This window comes from Sinohyriopsis cumingii, chromosome 3, assembly GCF_028554795.1.
Source record: "Sinohyriopsis cumingii isolate HCF-2022 chromosome 3, ASM2855479v2, whole genome shotgun sequence".
In the NCBI taxonomy this organism is placed as follows: domain Eukaryota; kingdom Metazoa; phylum Mollusca; class Bivalvia; order Unionida; family Unionidae; genus Sinohyriopsis; species Sinohyriopsis cumingii.
Window position 1 is genome coordinate 62,827,277 of NC_142963.1, and position 26,307 is coordinate 62,853,583.

At 34.1% G+C, this 26,307-nt stretch overlaps 1 long non-coding RNA gene across 1 annotated transcript; it reads right to left on the reverse strand.

Annotated features, from left to right (window-relative positions):
- Positions 1 to 18,020: 18,020 nt before the first annotated feature.
- LOC149802976 (uncharacterized) lies at positions 18,021 to 25,938 on the reverse strand. Its single transcript, XR_016419938.1, has 6 exons — positions 25,681 to 25,938; positions 22,643 to 22,687; positions 21,993 to 22,118; positions 19,840 to 19,918; positions 19,397 to 19,524; positions 18,021 to 18,203 (listed from the first exon to the last, which is right to left on the reverse strand). It is a non-coding gene; the product is annotated as an uncharacterized LOC149802976 (long non-coding RNA).
- Between the last annotated feature and the right edge of the window lie 369 nt (positions 25,939 to 26,307).

The following is a 26,307-nucleotide window of genomic DNA, read 5'->3' on the forward strand; positions in this document are numbered from 1 at the left end:
AATTTTAGGAGCGCACTTGTTCCTTGTATACATTTTATATAATTGGATCAAGACCATTAAATATTTTATCTTTTGTTGAATAAGTGTGTTTAGTCTTTACTGCTTCCTCCCTATTATATAAATAGTGTAGCTAGTAAGTTTTTGGCTTCATTATCAACAAATAATATTTTCATCAATAGGCTTTTGAATGTCATCACGATGTTTTCAACAGTATCAATTATAGAATAAGCTTAATCCTCCTACTTTTTTTTTAGCTTTTACATTTAAACTCATACAGCATTTAACATGCACATATCAAATTCGTCCTCTATAATGTTTGACATTGGGGTGGGACATTGGTTGCCTTTTGAGCTGAAATATGTTATTTTACTTATCACAAGATAATTACTTATTTCTAAATATTATCATTGATATTTTATGGTGCTATTTTGCTATCAATCGGAGTCAAATTATATTCCGACACTAGATAGACGTACATTAAGCAATAAAGTGCTAGATCCCTGTCCCAGGGCTTTGAATTGTTGGTCCCTAATATAATTGCTGTATACCGAAGTACGCATCGCGGTATATTCAAACATAGAAAGGTACCAAATTGTTCCCGGTACTCCTGCTCAATATGCCGGTGCTTTTGCATGAACAACAAATATTCACAACGTGTAATCAACAAGTCAAAATCATTCTGTACATAAGCATTGCAACTGAAACAAAATAACGTTCAATATATTAGTAGCAACTATTTTAAATCAATTTGAGTCTGTAGTGCATTAGCAATTCTTTAATTCTCAAAAGCGATAAATAAGCTGTGTTTTTCTACGTTTAATTGTAGAGTTTAATAGTTATTAGTTGGTAGGAAACAAACATAATTCGATGCATTTAAACAGAAATAGCTCACGGTAACATATGACATTGATTTGCTATAACGTATATACCATGTAGCTGTTGGTATTATATAATTATAGATGTTAATATGTTTTAGTGGACATATTAATTTTATTCTGTAACTTACCCATTGGCATTACAGCCCTCGGTTTTATTTTGTATCTATTAAATGAAATTAACTTTTTTTTAAGCATAAACCTATAAAATCTGTGTCATTAAATTAACGTCTTTAAAGCTTCACGTGCTATGTTGCACTTTATATATAAATGATATAATTTGTAACTGAGATATTTTTCGAACGAGTTGACATGCACAGCAAAGTACCACGTGTTTTCCAAGTATATCTGCATTACAGTGTGGTACGTTATATAATTACATTATTAAATGTATTTTTCGTCAATTACTGACAATCGAGATATTAGTAGTATTATGTGACACTTCAGACCCAAACGTGATTTTACATGGGGATGACACTTGAGACCCAATTGGGAATTTAGCGTGGGAGGGACACATGAGGGCTGAAAACATAAACTAATATGGGAGGGACACTTGATTCTCAAACGGGAAATGAAAATGGGATAGGTACTTGAACGTCAAGGGAAAACTTAATTTGGTAATGGGTTTATAGGGCAGAAGGGCTGATAGGTGAAAAATAGCTTATGAGTTAAAGGGGAAGGGTGAGGGGTTTTAACGTAGACAAACACAAAACACAAACATAGTCACCCAACAAAGATAAAAAAAACTGGCAAGAGTGAACGAGTATCTTTTTTAATGTATGGGAGGAGCCCTGAGAGGACATTTGGTGTTTTCTTCTACCTTCTCCATAACCTAAGTTATTCCACCATCTGATCAGTTGGTCTAGGAACTTCATATTCTTCTTTCCATCCTCAGGCATCCAGTCGGGATGGAAATCTTCCAAAACCTTTCGTGGACATTGATCCAATTCTCTTTCAGTCTTTCCCAATCGTTTTGGTTAATTTCATTCTCCCTTTCCATTCTCTCCTTATCCCATACTCTCGTCATCTTTTCCATTTCAACTTGTTTAATTAGGTTGTTAGCTCTTTTGGTGGGCAGCCACTTCCCTTATCATCGGGTTAGCGTTTATCATGAAGCCTCTACTGGATAGAGTAGGCTCATATCCACCAGGATGTCGGCGGCTTCTTGTAATTTATCTGTAATCTTATTCTCTTGCTGGATAGATAATGAATGGTACATGAATGGTAGACAAACGTACTTACTTGCTCACTTACTTATTTACATACTTATTTATTTATTTACTTACTATTTGATTAACGTCGTTTTTAACAACAAAAGATGTACTGCAAACTTATGCAAACAGGTTGGGTTGCTTAATTGCTCATGTGTGATGAATCAGAGCAGCAACACCCACCCACCCCGCGTTTATGTATTCAGGGTACGCTATTAAGTTTTGCCAGAGTTTGAGGCAATTATGCCGCACGTGACATAGCTTTTCAGATGAGTTGGAATAGAACCACACACATACTCATCTTCCAATGTGTGTATCCCTTTTGACGTCCCACTCAAGATGTCATCACTGTTATGTGCGTACATGTTTATTGGAGCACTTGTTTACAGCGCTGATGGGAATCGGCCCATCCACTCGTGTTTGGATGTCCGAGGAGGTAAAGGAGAGAATGGACTCGGATGGGAGACACAAACCTGAACGTGTCTGTAACGCCTGGTTGTACGTGGATAAAATTCCACCTATCCGTAATAATGGGCTATTCCTATTGCCAGTTTAGCTTTAGAATTTGTGTAGTATGGGTACCTCCAATGCAAAAAAAAGAATATAAAATGTGGTTAGGTCAAAATGACAAATTTAATTTTATTCATCCTAGTTATAATTTGGATATTGAACGGTGAATTAAATGATCACTTGTGCTTTTATCTCGAATCGGGATTTCATGCCAACTTGAAGACCCTTAATAAGAGGTAACAGGTAGCGGCTCTAAGAAGGGCTGAGATTACATCTAGGGGAACTGGAACGGTATTTATATGTACCGGTGGAGGTAAAAAAAAACACGCTTGTCTTGTCCTTCCTTAGTAATCATATATGGCGACCAGGTTTAATATTACCATATTCTCCATAGAAAGTCATTTTGAACGGCATTCATGATGTCCTGATTCTTATTCAGCTCATTGAGCATCAGTACCACAATACCAAAACGTCACAAGGTACTGATGTTCGCTGCTTAGCGAAATGATTTTCGCTTTTTATTCTTTGCACTTAAATTGCCATCATAATACATTTTACGGGCTATTTACAAGATTACTTTGAGTTTCAGTATGTTCTAATGTTGCTGCCTAATCATCTGTAATCATCAGACAGGCGTATTAGTCCCAGTCCTTCAAGCTGATTACTCTTATAATCAGCTACGGCTGCTCTCTGTTGAAAGTTTAACTGGTTTTATTTTTGTTCACCTTTCCTTGTTCTTGTTTGATGTTCTTGTTCATGTCACTTTGTGGAGTACAGTAGTTGTTTCCAATTGGTAGTCGTTTTTCCCGTAGTCGTAATAGCTGTAGTTAGGTATGATGGGGTAGTAGTACCTGCTGAACGTGTTCTTTACCCGCATTTACCTCGTTCTGTTTCTTTAATGTTGTTGCTTGTACCAGTGGTGGTGATTCTGTTACCAATGATGCTGCTGTTTTTTTTATTCATTCTATTTGATTACGAAGATATTTTCTCTTTCTGCGATTCCTCTGTTTGATTATTTATTGTTGTTGATGCTGTAGTTAGTGTTGATAGCGTTGCTGTTGTAAATGCAGGTGAATATTGTACAATAGATATCATAATCTCCTTGTTCTCCTCGATTGTATCTGTCGTCTTGGTAATCACTGTTTGGGCGTATCCCGAGCTTTCTAAATATTGTACTTGTGGGTCTCTATGTGAGTAGTACTCACTTGAAGGGGGTGTTGTTGTTGTTGCTATTGTTGACATTTGCGATGGCATGATCTGATGGTCATTTTTAATTGCAGTTGTACTACATGATATAAGTTCTCGTGGAGTGGATTTATTGCTCGATGTTGTCAAAATGTCGGCGCCAAGGGCAGATCAAGTCTACAAAGGTATTGTGCCCTCTCGTAGACGTTCATACAGTACTCAAGTGGTCGTCGGTCTTCTCCGTGAACCGTTTCTCAAGTTATTGTTAGATATTTTATTCTCTCAAATTAGCAATATCTGTCTGCACCTTGCTCGAACCCGAAGACTCCACCCCGATGCGATATTAAGGCATATACCTCTTGCAGCATTCAGGGCCTGGTCATGAATTATAATATCCATCTCTGGCTCTCTTGTATTGCTTGCTGCTCTCTTAGTTGAGACTGAATTTTAGGACTGGTGAGTGCAACCATTAACCTAAAAGTATTAGCATTAGGGACATCTAGCAGAGGATGGGACGGTAATTGTTTTCTCTATTGTATTTACGTTTTCCCTCTCGGTTCCGGTTTTTTTAATAGGGTGCTACTTCTCCAGTTTGTGTTGTTGGTGTTATCGTCCTATGTTCGCAGCAAAATTGTTCTCTTTTACAAAGCCCAAATGTTTCATCCTGATGCGAAGCTAAAGCCTAGAGGTGACATTGCACTCAAGGTTCTATCAGGAGTCAGCGCTTCCATCCCTAATTATGATATGACTTTTAAGTTCTTCCTCTTGCTTTTCTAGTCGACAACTGGGACTCGACATTGCTTTTATGGGATTGAAGTTGCCGTCACCTTTTAGGCATTTTCGACCAGTTTCTTCCCATTATGTGGGTTGTTTAATTAGTCGAGGATTCGCCCCAAACATTCATGTATCTTGGTCTAATATCATCGTCTTGCAATTTCGAATTATCTGTTCTTTTTGTGTTTTTGAAGTAATTTGACTGTGATTTACTGTGTTTAATTATCGTTTTTGCGTTGATATATTTAGTGTAGTGTTTATTTGCGAGCTTTGAGATACAAGAGCTGATGCTATATTTGTTCTGTCTTGTACGTGTGGGGGGATGGCATGATAACTTGGACTTGGTCATCTTATAGTTGTATTTGTGGGCCTATCCTAGCCTTAAAAAGAAGCAAAAACATAATTAAAAGTGTAATAGTTAATAGTTCCAATTGATGCCACATTGTGCGGCGGGACCGGATGGCTGTGATATTAAGCCACTTTATATACTTCTCATTTTAGTGTCAAGTTGTATTAAGATATTTAGTGTCTGGATTCACAGATCAATACCACTAAGAGATTTTGTTAGTATTGATGGAAGAAGTAGTATAAGACGGTTTACGGGAAGTATGATGTTAGTTTTTGAGTGCTTGTGACTGTTTGCGTGCATATAAAGCTTCACTTATCCCGCAACCATTTGCATTGTCTTTGTGAAAAGTTTGCAGTCGCGGCATGGTATATGGGCGGGGGACAGGTCAGGATTTCACAATTGACATAGGGTCCGACGCATGCACATTAGCTTAAGATCATAAATTAGGCGGATGATATCCAGCTTATCTTATATCTGCCTGCTACCCTCTTAGCCTTCCCCCCCCCCATCACTCGCGGGAACAGTGATTAGCCTTTGACTATAAACTAGTTTAATAAAGAAAGAAGAAATGAATACATACAGTCAAATGTTTGGGGTATATTGGGGTATATATTTTGTGATATTTACCGATAATCTTTATAAATTTAATAATCTTTCTGCATATATGGGCTATGTTACTATTATTGCATTGTTCAACAATGGTTAGAGCCGGGATGGATTTTATTAGGTTTTGTTTCATGAACTTGATTCTTTGCGTGTGGTATTTCGGGCAGGTATTGAAAATATCCTCTAAGTCTCTCCATTAAAGGGTTATGAGGACATTTAGTGTGCATTTTTCTTAATATATCTGCCAAGTTGCTCGCTACTGGACTTTTTCAAGTTCTAAATTGATTTTTATTTATCTGTAATGTATTCATTTTTGTAGCTTTGGTGTTATCTATTGCTTGTTTAGTGATTTAAATAAAGTTCTCCATTTGTTGCTTGATTCCTAATCCATTTGCCACTTGTCATTAATTTTGGTCTTTATGTGACTGTAAAGCTTGTGAATACTAGAGCTTACTTCTGCTCTTGTTTTCTATATTAGGTATTATTTGGACTTTCCGCTCTGTCGTTCCCTTTTAAGTCTATATGAGATGGGACCCGTATTAGTTCCAGGTTTTTTCCTTGTTCTTCTATTTTCCTGATTAGTTGTTTTGCTTCCTGTACAAAATTGTATCTGCTCCTTCAGTTAGCTAATTTGATAGATTTGAGAATGCTATTGCTTGTTTTGTGATTTAAATAAAGTTTTTCCTTTGTTGCTTCATTTCCAATCCATTTGACACTTATCATTAATTTGGGTCTATATTAGCCTGTAAAGCTTACGAATACTATAGTGTATTTCTGCTCTTGTTTTCTATATTAGGTATTCTTTGGACTTTCCGTTCTGTCATTCCCTTTTAAGTTTATCTGTGTTCGTGATATAAATATGATCACGTGACCTCCTTTCTGATTTCTCAGCATGGGAGAATTTCGACACTGCGTCATGTTTTGAGACAGATTTCTCAGTTTTCGGGCTTTTACACTTGGTATCAAGTTGTTTTCTTTGTTGTTGCCATATTTTGAGTTAATTATCTTCAGATCATTTGGAATTCAAAAGGATTTATTTTTTATTTAATGGAAATATTTGAAGAGTGCTCGCACAGATTTTGAAAAGACATTGTTTACAAGTTTAATTTGGATTTCCAATACTGGAGTGCCATTATTTCTATTTCTCAAGATACTGTAGATAAGCACAGTACTGACTACAGCATACGTCATAGTCATCGTCTTGGGTTTTACGTCAAGATTCGATTTTGAAATCAATTAAAACATTTGTTCCTAGGATTTTGTAAAGTAATTCCATGATTATTCATAGATTATGTTTGGATTTGAATCTTGAAACCGTAAGTTATTGTGCTGTTTTCATTTTGACAGAATTTTTCAGGAAAATAAATTATGTATTAACTTTTTAAAATCTTCTTGTTTTCACTCTTTCTGTGTTACTGTTTAAACACGTAACATATAAATTGGAGGCCCGTCCGGTATGTTTGTAGTTCAGCTAAATTCATTCAGAAAACTTTGTTTTTTAAAATTTGAATTCCCGTAGTTTTTTGAAATTTTTAGTGAGATCGACAAGCTTTTGCTAAACTGGCATCAAAAGTGGAAATCTTTTTTTCAAATCATACCCTGCAACAATTAGATCTTTTCAAAACAGATGATTTGATTGAACTTGCCAGAAAATACGATTTTTCTGAAGTAAAAGCTTCCTTAACAAAACAGGAAATAAGAACTATTTTGGTTCAGTATATGGTAGAAAAGAATGTTTTCGATAAAAGTGCTTTGGTTTCAGTCAGTACGTATGTATCAGACTCTGACGAAGGAATTAGAATTAAAATATAAAATTAAATTGGTGTTGAGGAAGCTGTAACTACCGAAAGAACAAAGAGGTATACAAATGCAAATGCAGTTACAGTTGAAGAAAGAGAAACAACAAATGAAATTGAAGAAAGAGAAAGAACAAATAACCTTGGAGAAAGAGAGAGAACAAATGAAATTGGAGAAAGAGAACGAACAAATGAAATTAGATAAAGTAAAAGTACAAATGTTATTACAACAATAACAGATGCAGTTACAATATGAGAAAGAGGAGAGAGAGAGAGAGACAGCAAAGAGAGAAAGAAAAAGAGTTCCATTTACAAGCGGAAGAAAGAAAGAAAGAAATACAAATGGAATTAGAAAAAGAACAGATGCAAATACAATTAGACGAAAAACAAATAGACAAGGAGAGAGAGAAGGAAAAAGGGAATATCAATGTAAAATGAAATAAATGGAACTGGCAAGAGAAAAAACACATTCATATTTTCAAATTCAAATTTGAGTTTTGATCTTACAAAGAACATTAAGTTAGTCCCACTTTTCAGAGAAAGAGAAGTAGACTAATATTGTATTCGTTTTCAAAACGTTGCTGAAAATTTGAAATGGCCAAGGGAGCATTGGACTCAGTACAATGTGTATTCACTGGTAAGGCTAGTGATATTTACAATTCACTGTCAGTTCACCAAAGTGGTGACTATGATGTAGTTAAAGAATGAACCCTAAGGAGTTATGAGTTAGTCCCTGAAGCTTATCGGCAAAAATTCAAAAACTATCGAAAAGAAGCTGGACAAACTCATGTGGAATTTGCTAGAGAAAAAGAGCCAGTATTTGATACATGGTGCATAGCCAAGAAAATTGAGCGATATTTTGAAAGTCCCTAACAACTTGTATTACTTGAAGATTTCAAAAACTGTGTCCATAGTGACATTTAGTCATATCTTGATGACTAAATGATGGAAAATGCTGCTCGTGCTACTGATGAGTATTCTTTAACTCATAAAGTTGCTTTTGTAAATAAGACTTCTACTCAACAGTCTTTTGGCAGAAACCTATTTCAGCCTAATACAAGCCTTTCTAAAACTCAAACTGGCACAGCTTCTACAAATCCTACTTCGGAGAAGCTTCATTCAAGATCCTTATCTCTTCTTACCTGTACCTGTTGCAAAAAAAAAGGACACGTTATTTCTGAAGGCTACAAACTGAAAATTTAGCATCGGAATCACGAGAGACCTTTTCCAAATGCTCGTATCTCCATTGCGTAAATTTGTCATCAGACTTAGTTTCAGGACTCGTGTATGTAGGAATGGTCTCTGTTTTAACCGTTGAGGGCATTCATTTATTACGAGGCGACGAACTGTCTGGAGACAAGGATATGGTTAATTCACCTGTAACTGACAAGCGATACTTGAATCAGAAAATCAATCCAATTGAAAAAGAATTCCCTGATGTATTTACAGCGTGTGTAGTTATCAGAGCTATGGTAAAGGAAACCCTTGAGAATGATGTTTATAAAGAAAGTATTCCTTTAGCTGACACATGTATTGGTCAGGCTTTTGATGAGATTACGTTTACTCCTTGTTTGGATCAGTCAGAAGGTGATCCTCTTTGAACCACTAATTTTTTAAAATTCTAATCAGGGTGATCAACGTCAATCACTTGTCGTCGAACAGGAACGAAATCGAGAGTTCTCCTCTTTGTTTCAGAAGGCCATTAGTGAAACTGTCCTCGTCTGTTTTTAATAGTTGTCGTTTAAGCTTTGGCTCTCTTTGTCTGCTTTGTTCTTTTTTACATTTATTTAACTGGATTATACAACATTTTCTTAATTCCTGTACCAGCAATATATTTATTAACTTTCGTATGAGCGATTCCTCGACTCATAGATCCAACTGGTCATAGCAGCCTGAGAGAACCATTTCCCGACACAGCTTTCTTTGCTACTCATGATATTTCTCCTGATGCAGCATCGATACCTAATTGTTTCCAGTACGGATGATACCTTTGGAGCTAGTGTTTTAATAAACGTTGATATAGCTGGACCAAAAAATCCTCCAGTCTTAATCATTTCCATATTCTGTGATGCAAATAGGGTTGAGATAAACGACGATCCTTTGGACAAACTGTTCTTCTGATTTTTAGTTAGTAACAATGTTGTTTTTTAATCTTTTTTAATATTGGATTAATTCGTAATGATACAGCTTTCGTCATGCTACTGCTCTACCTATCTTTGTCATTTTGCCATTACTCAAATTAACATCTGCTCCCGAATAAACCGTTTTAATATTAGTGTCTTGGCAGAAAATAACCCTAAATCATCATCTTTACCTTTGTTAAATCAAGTGTGACATATCAACATGACGTAATAAGCGCGTAAGCACCAAACTGAGCTTCTGGATTAGTAGCTAATGTAAAGTTTATCTCTACAACAGCTGAAGAGTTTCCTATTCTTGCTAAAATCAATATGAAAGATTGGGTAGTTAGTAGCAAACTCATTTGAGCCCCATCACCAACGTCTAGATAATTCTGCATTGATTCAGGCATCATTGTGTAAGCACGTAATACGTATATTGAGGCTGGTGCAAAATCAAATTCGACGTCTCTATCGGGATATGTTCTCGAGTTGATAGATTGTTAGAATATCGTTTTCTTTCTTTCTTCCTGTGGATTAGCTGCCACTGCAAGGTTAAAAACTAAAGACGAAAAATATATCTCGGTAGTTTGTCACTAGTAGCACTAATTCTTCTTCATGTGTGCATCATACTATTAGGCATCAGTTTCTGGTAAACTTTATTCTGAATGAAGTAGATGTTTCTGCTAAATGTCTGTAGTGTTGAAATATAATAACCTTGCCTAGTTATCGATTATACTACCTTAGGCATCCAAAGAGATAGACGAGCTATTGTGAACTCACCATTGCAAACATCAGCTGCTTTGTGCATATAATCTGCTGGTTGAGCTATATTATGAATGAGAGTATTCTTAAAACACAGTGTTAACATCACGACAAAAAACGTAGATGTTAGTGGTAGTAGTATTGCTATTGTTGAACCACCATCGGTAAAAGCTGTTGTATTTACAAATACTTCATTGTATAAACATGATGGTACTCTCCAGATTGGAATTATAGTGTATATCTTTAGTAAGATTGCAGTACCATCATCAGATCCACCGGGTGCTGCAATACCGAGAGCATTACAAACTGCTGTCATAGTAACTCTAACTGCGGCTGCATCAGATGCTACATCTGGTGCTGAAATATCCAGAAGATAATTAACATTAATGGGATATTGTCTGACAGTGATCAGATCAGCTAGAGCATGGCCTCCGGACTCATAAAGTGCATGAATTAGAGCAAACTGGCTAATAACATCACCCGTTTTACCAGTATATTTGAACCAAAACATATGAGTTGCTCCTTATCTATACGAATCATCGCTAATAATTTCAATATTAGTAGATGATCAGATATATTTTCAATTGTCTGACTAACATACTGATAACTTGAGCTTTAGAACAAACATCAACCATTGTTCTGTAATGGCATTGCTGCTGCAGTTGAAAAGTCGCCGGCAACTACTGCTTTTGATCCTGTTACTGAATTTCGTCCATGTACCTAATGAAAGGCTTCGTGAGGAAGCATATATATCTTTGTCTCTAGTGCTAATCGTTCTTTTATTATTTTGTTATCATCGAGAAATTCAGTGTATTCGACGTATGTGGTTCAGTCATCAAAATCATCTATTCTACCGAAATCAAGATAATCTCTTGTTGACATTAGTTTGTTTGATTGGTTACCTCTTAACATTCATCTTACCATCAGTAGCTTCAAGGTCAGTATAATTAATTGGTAAGCACCAAATGGATCAGCCGGATCAGCTGCTAATGTAAAATTGATTTATATGTCAGTAGGACCTGATACTTTATCGCTATACTTACTTACATCGAAATGAAGAATTGGGTAGATTGTTGTGGACTCGCTTCCTGAAATTTGAGCACCATCACCAACATACTAACACTTTTTGCACTGATACGAGCAACATTGTGTATATTATTATTATTTTTTCTTGCTGATTTATTCCACGTCCTGGTTTATAATCTATAAAATTGCGTCTCTGTACTTAATTATCTGGAACGATATTTATTCTCCAGCTGTGTGACGTTGTCACAGGCATTTCCTCGTAGAAGAATCTACTCTGTAAAAAAATGGAATTTTCTTGACAAAGATTCGAGCGTTGATGTCAGTTCAAGCTCTTCAGTTACTGATGGTATTGATTTGGGTATCCAAAGTAATATTCGTTGTATCTCAAATTTACCGTTATCAATATAAGCTCCACTGTGCATGTAATTATATGGTTCTGTTCTATTAAGAATCAGACTATGTTTTACTCCACTGAGCACTGTGTTAACCTAACGACAAAAACAAAAGATGGAGGGCAGCGGGAGAAACATTGAAACAGTAGCACCACCATCAGCTAACACTCTTCTACTAGCAATTTCAGTATTGTATATGATGTTGTCTCTTATGTCAAACAGTGTTATTTAATTTATCTTATGTAACATTGCAACAGCAGTTGTTGAATAGCTGGTGGTGTGATTCTGAGTAAATTACAGTGTCTTGTTAACGCCGCATCAACTACTAGTGATGGCGCAGCAACTAATTCAGCAATTCCCATTTGTGGGTTTACAGTATCAATATAATTTCTAACCTTGGATCAGCATCTGGGTTAGCTCCCTGTACAAGCAATCTAAAAACAGGTACTATCTCACCAAGTTTAGCTGCTCCAGGGATAGTGTCCATGTACAAAAACATACTAGTTGCATACGATATGGAATAATCGTCCCTGAATGAAATCAAATTTAATATTGTGTTAGCTACCGGTAGATTATTTATGATGTTCTAAATCACTCTATTATCAATCCGATACTGAGCACATTTGAAAATAGACCAACCACTGGTCCGTAGTGTAATAGCTGTCCTAGAAGGATATTGATTACCATCAGTTTATGTTAATAATCGTACTTCGATAAAAGCTTTTTGTTGAATACGAAAAATATAATCGTCCGTCGTGTTAATCTTTCTTACTCCACTCTGATTTCGGTCACTTTTTTTCCCATCAATATATTCAATGTACTTAAATTGTATTGCTGAATCATGAATATCATCGATCTCGTTAAATGCCAAATAATCTCTTGCTGACATTTATTTTGTTGCTCGCGTATAAATTGAAATATAGGTGCTCGCCTCTCAACTGTTGTAAACGCTTTCTTCATTTTTTTTTTCAGTATGTCCTCACCCTGTGGTAATGCTAGTGTTTTTTTATTGTTTTTTTTTTTTTATTGCATCTGATGTTTCTGTGCTCGGAACTAGCTCTTGAACAACATCTCTTATCTCAATTATTGTTGACATTGAAATAACAACTGGTTAAGCACCTTTTAGTAGAGCTGGCTGACATTTTATCTTAGCTTCTATCCTGTGTCCAGCTGTTATTCAAGATGTTGGTGCTGCTCCAATAACAAATCCCTTTGATTCATCTAATACAGTTGATGTTATATTACGATCTATCCCAGGTATTGATTCAATAAAACTTGTAAAGATACTCCCATCAAAGCCTCTTTATCCTTTAGATTATTTTATTGATTATGACATAATTAATCTGTCATTCTCAAATGTAAATCGGACGTTGCTTGCTCGTTGTTGAGATTAATGTTTCTACTAGATTGATCAGTTAACAGAATTCTGATACTATATATATTTTCCTCAATGTTTATTTGATCATTTGTCATTTGTCTAGGTTGAATCTGCAACAATCATCCTGGTGGAACGTTAGATGAAAATGAGTAAATTGTTTGTCCTCTACTTTCCGCTGATATAAACGATCATTTTGCTATCGAGCAGTTTATCAAGATTGTCTTTACCTCAGTGATATCAATTGCCATTTCTCCCTCATATGTTATTGATGTTGCAGTCACATATCCATACTGAGCTCGATTAAAACAATGTTGAGTCTCTATCTTGTTAACAGAGGAAACATCATCTATGATATTATTTATTACGTTATCCTAGGTCTCAGCGTTTTAAAGTCTGGCTCGAGCGAAAACGGCCTTCGCCTCACCAATAGCTGTTGTTATCAACTGTTTTAACATCGTGCTAACATCAGTAACGTTGTATACTCCTTGTGGCATTTAAAACGATTTCAATGTACCATCTGAGTAATGATTGTTCACATTGGTTTCTGTCTTAATGTTGAATATCGACAACCACTGAGATCGATCCGATGTTATACTGTTGTTTGGGGTCAAGTGGCAACGGTGGTATGTATGTAACAGAAAACAATTGAGCTGTTCTCGCTAGATTGTTTTGAGTCATAAAGTAACATGATCGAGTTCATTATTACTATAATTTGACATAATTAAAATAGAGCGGTATCAAGAGTTTTATATTTAGCTAGTGTTATCACGTTATTCTATCTCAAGTGATCTAGTATCTAGATTATCTCTATAGTATCAACACCAGATGATATAAATGATGTTAATCTATTTACCAGTGTATCGTTCGAATTACATATGCTTATAGCACGACCTTTTTTGCAAGTCATCAGACAAACTTTGTAATGCTTTTTTAATTCATCAAAATTTGTTGTTTAACAGTCATGTATTGAGGTACCATCCTACGGAAAACTTGTGTGTAAAATATCGTAATTCAAATATCGTTTTATTCCCTCTTTGATCTCGTACTCATCAGCTGAATACTTAATCTTATTCAGCGAGTTGTGTTTATGATTGATTAAGATAACATATATTTTATTAATTTCTTTTTATCCTTATACAGAAATCGTCGTATGAAAACTATTTTACCCCCCTTGTCATTCAACATTGTTAGGTTTAACAACTTATCTTGATCAGGATTTGTCCGTAAAGACGACAGCTAAAGTTTCCTCGCAACAGGATTGTCAGCAAATAGACGTGGTGGTATATTTACAGTTAACATAGCATCAGTTCTATTGTTGATGTCCTGTAGATCTAAGTTTACAGTTTACCTGTTTCAGCAGTTGCTTTATCATGAACTGCACAAACTAGTCCTCGATCTCTAATCGATTTTAGTTGCGCTGGTTCAAGTGTTGACTCAAATGATTTCTCACCTAGCCGAGACGTCGTTATTGGTCTGAATACTTTTTCTAGATCCTGCTCAATTTTATTCAGACTTTGTCATCCATTATAATAGATCATTGTACAAAATATTGTACTTAGATGTTGACAGGCTATTGTTTGAACTGAGATGGCTGAGTAGTTCGGATATCTCATTATCAATTTGCATACACGTTTTATCAACTTGCTAAGCTGAAATTAACAACACTAGACGATCAGTAAGATCAACTAGTGATCGATATAAAATAATCCTACTACTTCCCCAGGGGCGATATTAAAAGCACTTCTTGCTTGTGTTTTAAATTTATTAAAAGTCTCGTTGATCTGGCCGATTGGTATTCTGTCAAGATGCTTCGCTCTTGGCCTCCTAATTTTTTGTCAAGTAATCATCGAGGCAGTAATTAATTATTAACGTAATTCATTATCAACTATGTAGACAAACATTTTGTTGGCACTGGCATTAAAACGTAAATCATCTATCCTTACGTTGTCAGTTTCCACGTTTCGTGTTCATTTTAAAAACTCATACCATTTGATGAGCATTTATTATATCACTTCGAATTTAATTTGAGATTCTTATTCCTCCCGTGTTTAGATAGTTCTCGTAAGATTTTTTAAACTCTTCTAAAGTTAGATTATTAAGACAATGTTTACAACGCGCTTAAAATAAATTTTCTTTTCGTCCAAATCACTTGGTATCTTCGCTAGATCATTTGGGTCTTGTCAGCTTTCTCCTCTACTTTAGCTATTATAGCATCTTGCCTCTCATCAGTTGAGCCCTTTAAACCTTTCTCTTTACTTTTTTAATTGCTTCAGGAGCACCTGTGGATTTATTGCATTCTCACCCAGTATGGCAGTTGTAACTGGTTTGAATAGTTTAGCAGTGTCCTTTTCAGGTCTCTGTTGACCTTGCCTTGATGCTGTCGAAACGTCCTTGAGCTTTTTTGTTGTTTGATTAGCTTGTCTATTATTTCCGTCTTGTCCATATTACTTAGACAATTATTTATCAAGATTACGCCAAAATAGTATGAGGTATATCATCAAACACTACAATCTTATTTTTGGTAACAACTAACTCAGAAATTGAAGTAACCTAATCAGGATCTCTTAACATAAAGGTGTCATCAATAACACATAGCTCATCACGAAACGTGTCGTTATAATCTTGAGGTAGTGATATTTATTTGTTTAGGATTATAAGTGTAGATATAGACCTTGTCGTTGTTGAGATCGTTGTTAAGTAATAGGTTCATCAGGCGATTAGCCTTACCTGAGCCAGTACGATCAATGATAAGATAATGTTAGATGGGCAAGTTAAAATTGTAATTATGCGAGATAACGTTCTCACTGTCAAAGTTAATAATATCTATTATTTACGTTTTATAAAAAGCACAAAATAAAATACCTGTTTCTAGTGATAATGTTATTGATGAAATTTATGTTTTACGCTGTGGTGATACTATTCGATGGAACTTGAACACGTCAGACAAAATGATATTAAATCTAGAAACAGTTCAGCCTCAGGCTAACGTTGATTTAATATAAGTGGTTAGTTATGGTCACTTAAACGCATCAAACCGTCTCAATGTTAATGAAAGCGGAGATGACCTGACAGTTGACCTTAACCAGGATAGTATGAGAGTGGTTAACTTGGATATTGTTTATCCGCTCCCTAGTGGTAACATGACCCAAGTGGTCGCTAACGTCAACTGGACACGTTGAATAACTTAAAGGTGATCAAGAGGGGTGATACTATGACAAAAATCGTGAACATACAAAATAAAAAATAATTGGTCTTGCAACAACATATCCACTTAAACCACAAGCTGTAAGTTATCTTCAACTTGTCACAATTGCTATCTTAAAGTTAAATAAATGAGATGATTATGACATGAACGATAGAAGAATAATTAATCTTGATATAACATATCCACCAGCAAGTGGAGTATCATCACAAACGGTTAGGTTAGGTAAGTCAGTACAGTAAACAAAGCGAACCTAAGTAGACGCGGAGGTTTGAGAACAGGTGATTTAACGCTAACAAGTGATTTAACGATAACTGGATTACCGAAAAAAATCCTCTTAGTGATACTGATGCTGTAAACTAGACGCAATTTAAATCCGAGCTAGTGAAATACGGAACATTAACTGCATTTGGAATGTCGATATCAATTTACATGAACGGTAGAGTTATACTAGTTATAGCAGAAACAACAACAGGTGATGACACCTACACAGCACGTGCTTGGTTCCGTCAAAGATTATGCTTTAAGCATGACAGATGATATTAACATTGGAGCTAACAAAGCAAAATCACCTGCGGTACCAGCTTCTAGGGATGATATTCCCAACAAAACCTACGTTGATCTAATATTTGATGGACTAGTTCGAAGAACGAACAATAATTTTGGATATATATTGTTCTACATCATAAAATCATGCCTTTTGAATTAAATGCTTATTTGCTAAATTACGTATTGAAAAGTGACGGTGCTTACATGATTTAAATAATTGAACCTACTTTTTTCCCGACTTGTGCCAAATATAAATATTGGCGCAGACGTGTTTGAGTAGTCGGAAACATAAAAACCAATAAGCAGGTGTATCCATGACAACAAACGATATTAGTCAGACATATTTAGCACGTGAGTAAAGATTAATTTCAATAACTATTGACCAATGGGTTTACCAAATTAATAGAACATACACATTTTCCTTACTTCAAAATGACGACAGTATGTAGATCGCATGTACCACACAGGTAGATACTTAACAAAATAGTACTTAATTTCGCCCTGTTGATTTCCTTTTCAGTGCCCCGGGAGCTAATAAACTAGACTCAACATTTGCATATCAACTACTCTTTGGAACAGAAATCTACAACTGTTTTATCTCCTGAATCTCAATCTTTGCAGTGATGTTTGTTACAGATACAGGAAAAGTTTGTAACTTTATCTGATTTGTATTAAGTTAATGTGATAGTCATCGAAACTTCTATGTTGCAATTCTATAGGCACACTTCAACAGTTAGGTTAAACATAAGCAGAATAAACCGTAGCTCATGATCATAATCGTAGAAGCTCTTCCGAAAATAAATGAATGGTGGTGGACTTGCATTTTGTTACATATCATTATTCACTAAAGAAGCCTTTGAACCGTACGGTATTTACTGGATGGACTGCTTATAATTTTCTGACCAGTAGATACCACTGAGCTTCCTTAACACGTTTAAACTGTTGATAACAATTGAAATATATGTTACGTTTCTTATTTAAAAATCAGATGAAAATTTTCTTTAGGAAAACTACTTTCCATCTGGCTCTGACTTCTTGACAAATTTTCTCAAGATGATAACGAAACCTATTTTATCTTTGTGTCATCCGTTCACAACTGTATTTAAGCTATTACTGCTGTATTCTCACTTACCGCTGTTAATTATACGTATTTCCGTGAAGCACTGAACAACACGAGCATGTTTTTCCTTGTATTTTATTTATATTCGTATGTACTCTGTTATACAGATAAAGTGAAACGATAAAATTGTGCATGCCTAATAGTCTTTCTAACTATTCAGTTTCATCCGACAATATTAGGACCAACATTCTGCTGTTCCGTGCAAATACAAAAGCAATTCATCGGAGTATATACACATGCTTGTATATTTGATGCATGAGCGTGTGATCGCAAAATGGTCAGAGTCACGGTTGTGCTGGAGACCGTTTTCCCTCTTTGATTCCCAGGATGTCTGTCCATTTCTCTAGCCTGCAAGAGCATATCCTTATGGATTTTTAGCCATGTTTGTATGACTCAGAACAATTTTATAAAATGAAATGTCTACGTTTTACATTATGATCAAGGAATATATATACATCCTCATTTTCTAATGCTTTTTGAAAAATCTAATACAAATAGGTTGTAAATATCAATTCAATATGTAAACTTGGTTGTTAATATTAAATTCATATACTTCATAGTGCTTATTATGATATAAAAATGTAATTGAAAATTATAAATGTTTTAACCTATATTCAAACTGATTCATAATGCCATCGTTTTGTGAGATAATTACAAAATAAGTATAATAAAATATTATTTTGGGGATAAAAAGGCTAATATTTATTATTAAAAATTATATTTGATATAAAATGTCTTTGGCTAAGTAGTTTAAAATCACTCTGAGCATACGCATTTAAGATTCAGTATTGAAGATTAGTTTTTAGAGGAAAATGTATAAAATGAAACAAAAGTCGATTTGCAAAATGCAAGAATTACGTTTAGGTTAATAGTGTTTAGCTACACATAACTAAGAGTTATTTGTTGGCTGAGAAATCTAATTATACGTTTCTTTTTAAATTTTAATCTTGTCAGTCTTGATTCAAGTTCCTTCTAGGGTAAATTATTTCACAATGGAAAGTTTACGTGATTGCTCCTTCGGCTAGGTAAAAAGCTCGGTTAACCAAATTAACGAGTTTGAGACCTTATTTTTAATTTTATAACCTTGCCACATAATCAAGTAAAATTCTTAAGATTCAGTTAAAGGGATATTCTGTGAAAAATGGTGCAAACTTATTTAGACTACTAAAGTATAATGATTAGAGTGTCACTTCCAAATTCATGAGGCAGTTATTGTAAGGGACAGTAAAAATGACTGAACAAGAAACAAAAATCCTACAGATAGTTTCGTGACAATGAGTCCAAGATGCATCTAAATTTTAAGTTTGTCACTGAACCAACACTACATGTACTTATTGGGAATATTCTGTATAAAGAGTGCCCTTCTCAAAGCCTTTAATTAAAATGCCACTCCCTATAAGAGGATTCTAATTGCATCCTAACATTAATGTTGTATAACAAATTATGCTTTAGACTTTCGAACATCGTAATAAACATATTAACCAAATATCACACCAAATACTGCTGACTCCTTAATCCCGACTCTTTATCATGTATCTTACCTCCACTATGAATGTACAGACACCATGAATTTGTCACAATTCTTCCATTCCCCAATCTATAGCTCCTCTGACGAATATGTCTCCCGTCGAAGCATTTATGATAAAGTGATCGTGACAGATCTTGCTGCCTAAAAAAAATCAAAATTTATTCTAAATAGTTTTCATTTACTAGAGTTTTAGTTTTCCTGTTTTTTGTAATAAATATTACTAGTAGCAAAATAGTTGCTAATTTGAGTCATTTGCAGAAGAGTAATATTCTTAAAGGGTCATTCCTTTATCTAATATTTTAATCCAGAACTATAGACAACTATTCTATTATCGTAAAATTTACACATTCTTAAGGACGCCTACATTCTATGATGTATCTAAAATTGTGATCAGGAATGAAATTGTTTTTAAACATTTGCTATCAATATGTCTAGATAAATTGAAACGAAACTCACTTGTTGAAAGAATGTAGGAAATCGGGTTTGGAATACCCCGGTCTCCATCTAAAGCTCTCACCCGTAGCAAAACTGTATTCTGTAAATGGAATGGAAAGTTTTAGCTGTTTGATTATCAACTCTCTATATTGATGAGTTTATCAGCTGCAGTGAAGAAGGAATGAATGTGATTTGATGTTTTCTTAAGATATAGCTTAAGATTTTAGTCCGGCAAAAACATGAAAAGTGGGAAATATATATATATATATATATATATATATATATATATATATATATATATATATATATATATATATTTGCAAGAATGAGATAGGATGAATACACATATTTCAAGGAACCAAATGAATCAAGAGTGCACTCGAGAAACATGTCTTTTCTTTGCTTGTTAAATTATTAAATAATACTTCACTTTTATGTTTGGAGGAAATTAGAGACAGACTTCATTTCCCCATACACTTATTTACAATGGCCTTTACATGGATTTGGATGTTCAACTAAGAGAAGCGAAACAAAATTGCACACTAACATATTCATTTTTGAGTGAAATTTGGAATGCTTGGATCCTTAATTATGCACAAACATCAGTTTCCAATAGCTAATTCAACATTCATAAAAAAATCATCCTCAAAATGTTAAGCGTTGCACAGTAATCTCTGGCATCACCTTTAACTTTGAAACTGGAATCATGTATAGACGATAACGGAACAAAACTGTTTCAGACAATGTCAAGATGTACCCAAGTGATATATATATATTTAATGAAATCTATCATTTTGATTTCTTTAAAACAAGAACAATTTGGAACAAGCATCATTTACAGTTTTATTCTGATATATCTACAAACGTTTATAAAAAAAATCGTTCATATTTGTTTTTGTTATCATACTCATAAACCGGAATAGCTAATACTGATATAAACCACAGAAAAGGTATTTGACTTAAAATCAATACTACTATGACTAAAAGCTTTTGTTTATTGAAATCCAAAGAAAAACAATGTCTAGCCAAAATTCATCTATAATTGTAACATTCACTGTGTTCATAACATCACTGGGACAAAACAATGCAAGCAATTATCTTTGACTCGACACAAGCTTTGATTGATATGGTTTTCAAACACATTCACGTGAGTCCGGACATGTCGATGGTGAATTATTTCCCATTTTTATTTAGAGCCATTTAACATATTGCACCAAGTGTTTTAGTTCCTAAAACTCTCATGCTAGTGCCACTAGCTGTACCAGAGATGTTTCGATAACGAGATTTGCCATTATCATCGGTTGACGATACAATCATTAGGATTTTAAGTTATGACCAACTAGATATCATAAGAATTACTTCAATGAAGACTCCATATTTGTATGACATTTGCTCAGAAAAGTCAGCGAAAGGAATATTTTCAAGCTGATTAACTATAATGGGCATATTGTCGTCGTTTTAGAAACAACTTAAATATCATCAGAAATATCTCTGTGAAAATCACATGTCGATATGGTCATCATTTTAGGTCTGGTCCCGATGGCAATACTTTTCAGACGGCAGGCATGATAGACATGTTTGAGGTCATATCACCACCAATTTAATTTAGAATTAATTAGACAGGATAAAAAGTTTTGATGAAAACCTCATGTATATACATCCATCAGGTTAAGAAGAATGTCAATAAGAAGACTTTCAAGAATACCACCTGAGAGGAATACTGTTACATCGGCACCATATTAATTTAGTACCGAGAAAACGTCTAAGGAGTCTTTTAGTGAAAACATATATAATCAGAAGAAGTAGCGATAACAATATTCGTCACAAATCCACTTTACTGGTCATATCGGTTGTCAATATTAGATATTGCCCTTGTGATTGAACATATTCGTGTGGACATATTGTTTAGACAGTATGATTCCCTAGCTCGTTCTGCAATGTTAAAACAGTTGATGAACTCGAACAGTATTCAATACAAATTCATTAACTCATTTGAACTGGATATTTAACCTCGTATCTGATAAATAAAATCTGATTTTTAATCTTTTCGAGTTATTCCTTTTCTGAGCAGATTGTGACGTTTCATGTAGATTTCAAATAATATGTTTACATCTGAAAAATATGTGCAGAAACATTTTTGACAGTGTTTACTTTATATACTGAAAGTTTAATACCACTCTATAATTTCCCTCATCTATGCTTTACATGTATGGCAGTCCTATGAAGAATGGAGGCTGGTCCTGTATGTCTTTGACTTTCACAGTTACGTCCGCAGGGGTCGCATTCAAATTACAAGTATCCTAAAATTAAGAAAATCGTTAACTCTACATACTTCTTCCTGGATTCAATACAGATATAGTTTACCTTGAGATTTTAAGAATTGTTAACTTGTTTCATAAGTCTGTTTACTAACCAGACTCCTGAAACTGGTAACCAGGATATTAATAGCATAAACAAGACAGCTGAATAAAAGAGATACTCTTCATTACAAACTGCTAAAAGAATAAAAGAATATTTCCTATTAAGAATGGTCTTAAATGAAGCACTATTACTGCCAAAAAGCAATCTGCTCTATCAGCATTTGATTATAACTACACGCGGTAAATTTTCTTTAATAGCGTCAGTTTAAAATGAATATGATATACACCGCTCTCGAGCTATTTTACCAATCTAATGTTACCGTCACCAACATTGGCACAAAAAAAAGAATTAGACTAATTGACGACAATAAAATAATGCAATGCTTACAATTTGAAAAGCGGCAATTGTCACCTGACTATTCTGTTAAAAAAAAATGAACATTTTGGACACACCGGATACTAACCCTGTGTTTTCATCACTCGCGGTATGTCGGCTATTCTGCGCATGGCTGTAAATAGATGTAATGTTAATGCATCGGGCTATGAAAATGAAACACATTACTTTGGACTCTTTCTGTCTGCGATTTAGCTGGGAAACTAAGTCAGTTTATAGCTGGTTTTACAAAATTCAACTTAACATTGTGACTTAATGGTATGAGATATTAGGCAAACCAAATGAATCTAGTATCACAAATAGTGAAAGTTCAACATGTAATAAAAAAGCTATGATTTTGACAAGAAACAACAATAAATAGGATGTAATGTGTTTACAAGGTCTCCTTTATGAAACAAAATTACTAAAGAATTTTGAAACAGACAATAAACTCGGTAAGGTCTTCAGAAGCGGCAAGTTGACATGTTGGATAGTAAGCGATAAAGTAGGTGTCGGATAACGTTTTGCAAAAGTAGATCAATATGCAGTATTGTTCTAAGGTAAAGATTTATATCTTTTAAATAAAGTATCAATTTATATGATTCAAAAAGAGAAATATTGAACATTTTTGTTCTTGGTTCAAAGTTCAAGAAGGTCATTGAGTGGGTCTTCATGTTGACATTTAGTGATCACATTTACATATACATTTAGAATATAAATGGGGGATATTCTTGTACACTTTGTGAGCATCATTTTCCTTAATTAAAGGATGATTTGTCTTTCTTTATACAAATCGGTTTCTCGACCAGAAACAAAACACGTGATCCAATGTTTACAGAAAAGGTGTATCGTTGTGCAGAATTACCTGACACTCAGAATAGGCCGACACGGTTGTAAATAAATAAGCAGACATTTCCAGATGAATTATAGCAAAATAGTAGCTCACGAATTATCATAATTATTACAAGTGTTTCTCTTATAACAGTCTTTCCATAGAAAATGAATCACTCCGATATTTAACTAAGAGGCCATTTTCTAACGAAATAAACTGAAACATATGTTATAGGTCATAACATCATTACTTTCCTGTACTTTTCTACAGTTTCGTGGGCTTTCAGCAACCAACCGGAGATGCAAAAGCAAGATCATCTCATTTATACCAAAAATTTTAAAAACAAAATGGGCAAACCGGTTTTATTCAATTTGATCCACCAATGTCAGTTCGTTATGGGCCTTTTGATTGGTTATATTTTCGAAAAAGACTTTGATACTTTTAAAACAGAAATCAACCATCTCCCTTTTGGGGATTTTCTTAATATCAAACAAATCATTGATGATTCTACTAATTCGTATATGTAACACTTATTAGATATGGCTGTGACTAAAATGCCACATGCAACCTTAGTATGCGTTCCCATGATGAACCTGGTATGACAGAATGCTATGAAAATAAAGTAGAAATAGGGAGATAATAAAATAAACTGGCAATAAGGACGAACAATCACTATAAATGACAATTGTATCAGAAAATAAAGTGAATATTCTTAAAACGAATGGAAATTATAATTTTTTTTGAAGATTAAGACATTAAATTTTACCTTTTCTTATTCTAAACAATAATAGAAGATTTATCTTTTTCTTTTATTCATAATTTTCATCTGGGTTCCTCTACAAATTAATGAAGAATAAACATGATCCAAACTACTTGGTTTTGAAGATATCAAAACGCTACCTAAATGATTATTTTATATCAGACTCTAGCATTGATGTGATAGATATTTTTCTATCTAAAATGTGCATTTCGCTGACAAATCCTTTAACAAGTTATACATCAGACAACAACAGACTTCCGATGTCATTATGCCATTGTCTTATGATTGGCTACATCGTATCATAGGAGTCTCAAATGCTATAATAAAACCGCTACAGCATCTCTTTCAAAGATCTCTGAATGTAAACAAGGTGCTAATGAGATGCCCTTGGTTAAGTTTGGTGACAATTACCTACCATTGATTTATTAACAAGTAGTTCTTCCATACATCCTACAATTTTTGTATGGCGATGATACTCAGGATGAAGCAATTGATACTGAAGAGGTTGGGTTGTCTTAAGTTAAACATTTCCATTTGATTCTTAGACGTTCGCGACCCTACTGGCTTATTGCTAAAGTTCAAATGATTTTAAGCAAAACGTGTGTTTCCCAAATGTCTATGTCTTAGTCATAAATCTTGAGACTTATTATTGCTCCGCAGGACAATTTCCTATGTACTTTTTTCCCCTGAGCATCATTCATTGGAATATATATATATATATATATATATATATATATATATATATATATATATATATATATATATATATATATGGGTCTCTAATTAATATTTACAATAATGATTATAATTCATAATTTATAATTGTGGTACAACTTTTTTATTTTTATAGCCCTTGCCGTAAATTCCCAGTAGCGATTATCACATGTAGCAGTCCAGACTGAGTTAAGTATTTGTTTTGTGCATGTAGGCTGTTTATTCCCCTAACGATGAGCATTTTTAATTCCAAACGTTGGGAAACCATTCTCAATTTGTGTCATTTACAATTGTCTCTTTTTATCTCTGCTACTTTTTCAATACTGCTTCATCTGCATTCCTCAACTAATGATTACGTTAGCCCATTCCAGTGCTTGCACATATTCGAGTACCGCTTTATCTTTGCTTGTAAGTTTCACTTGAAGATTGGAATATTTATTTGTCTTGAATTTATTTCTGGAAAGATTTATCAAAATCGGAGAAATCATTACAGCTGACCTTTTTGATTTGTATAATGTATACAATTAAATGTGTTTAGACCAAAGCAATATATATATATATATATATATATATATATATATATATATATATATATATATATATATATATATATATATATATATGCGATGTGGGTAGATTTAAGAAGTAATTAGCATGTTAGTTCATTATTCGTACTCGAAGGAAATTGGTGTTATACCTCTAAATGTAAAGGTATGATTGCACAGTGTAATATAAAATCGGAAGATGAAATAACCAAAATTTACAAATAGAAAGACAGACAGACAGAGAGAGAGAGAGAGAGAGAGAGAGAGAATTTACGTACACGCGCGTAAAGAGTAAACTGATAGAAGCTGTTTTCTTCATAGTCTAGATCTGAAGAAGGTATACATATCCACTTTGTTGATCTATGCTGAACGTCTTGTTGTACTTTTCCTTCCAATAGCTAGACTAAAATTGGCAGTTCTTGTCATGAAGCCTGTTATTTGGCAACGACAACTGGCTGACAACTTTGGAGAGACCGGAGATCAAAGGAAATGTATTCACGAAACAAAGAATTTGAACTCTCGAATTATATGACTGGATTGATATAATGCACTTTTGTAATGTGATCTGTACGCAAAGATCTGAATTTCACGATGTGTCAAGTATAGGTTTTTTCATTTGTATACTTCTTTATGCTTGAATATGTATATAATATACTGTTGTAGTAAATGATAATGTAAGAATAACGCTAATATACGGTCTGCTTTGTGTACACATTAGTTAAAACACTCAGAACAGACGTTCAACCTTTCTCTATAACATTCTTATTTGCAGTTTCAGCAAACAAAGAAAATAGTGTGTAATAATAATAATAATAATAATAATGAGGACTTTGTATAGCGCCTAATCTTTAGAAGATCTAAGCGCTTTACAACATTAGACAACACCTATAGGATAAAAACATATA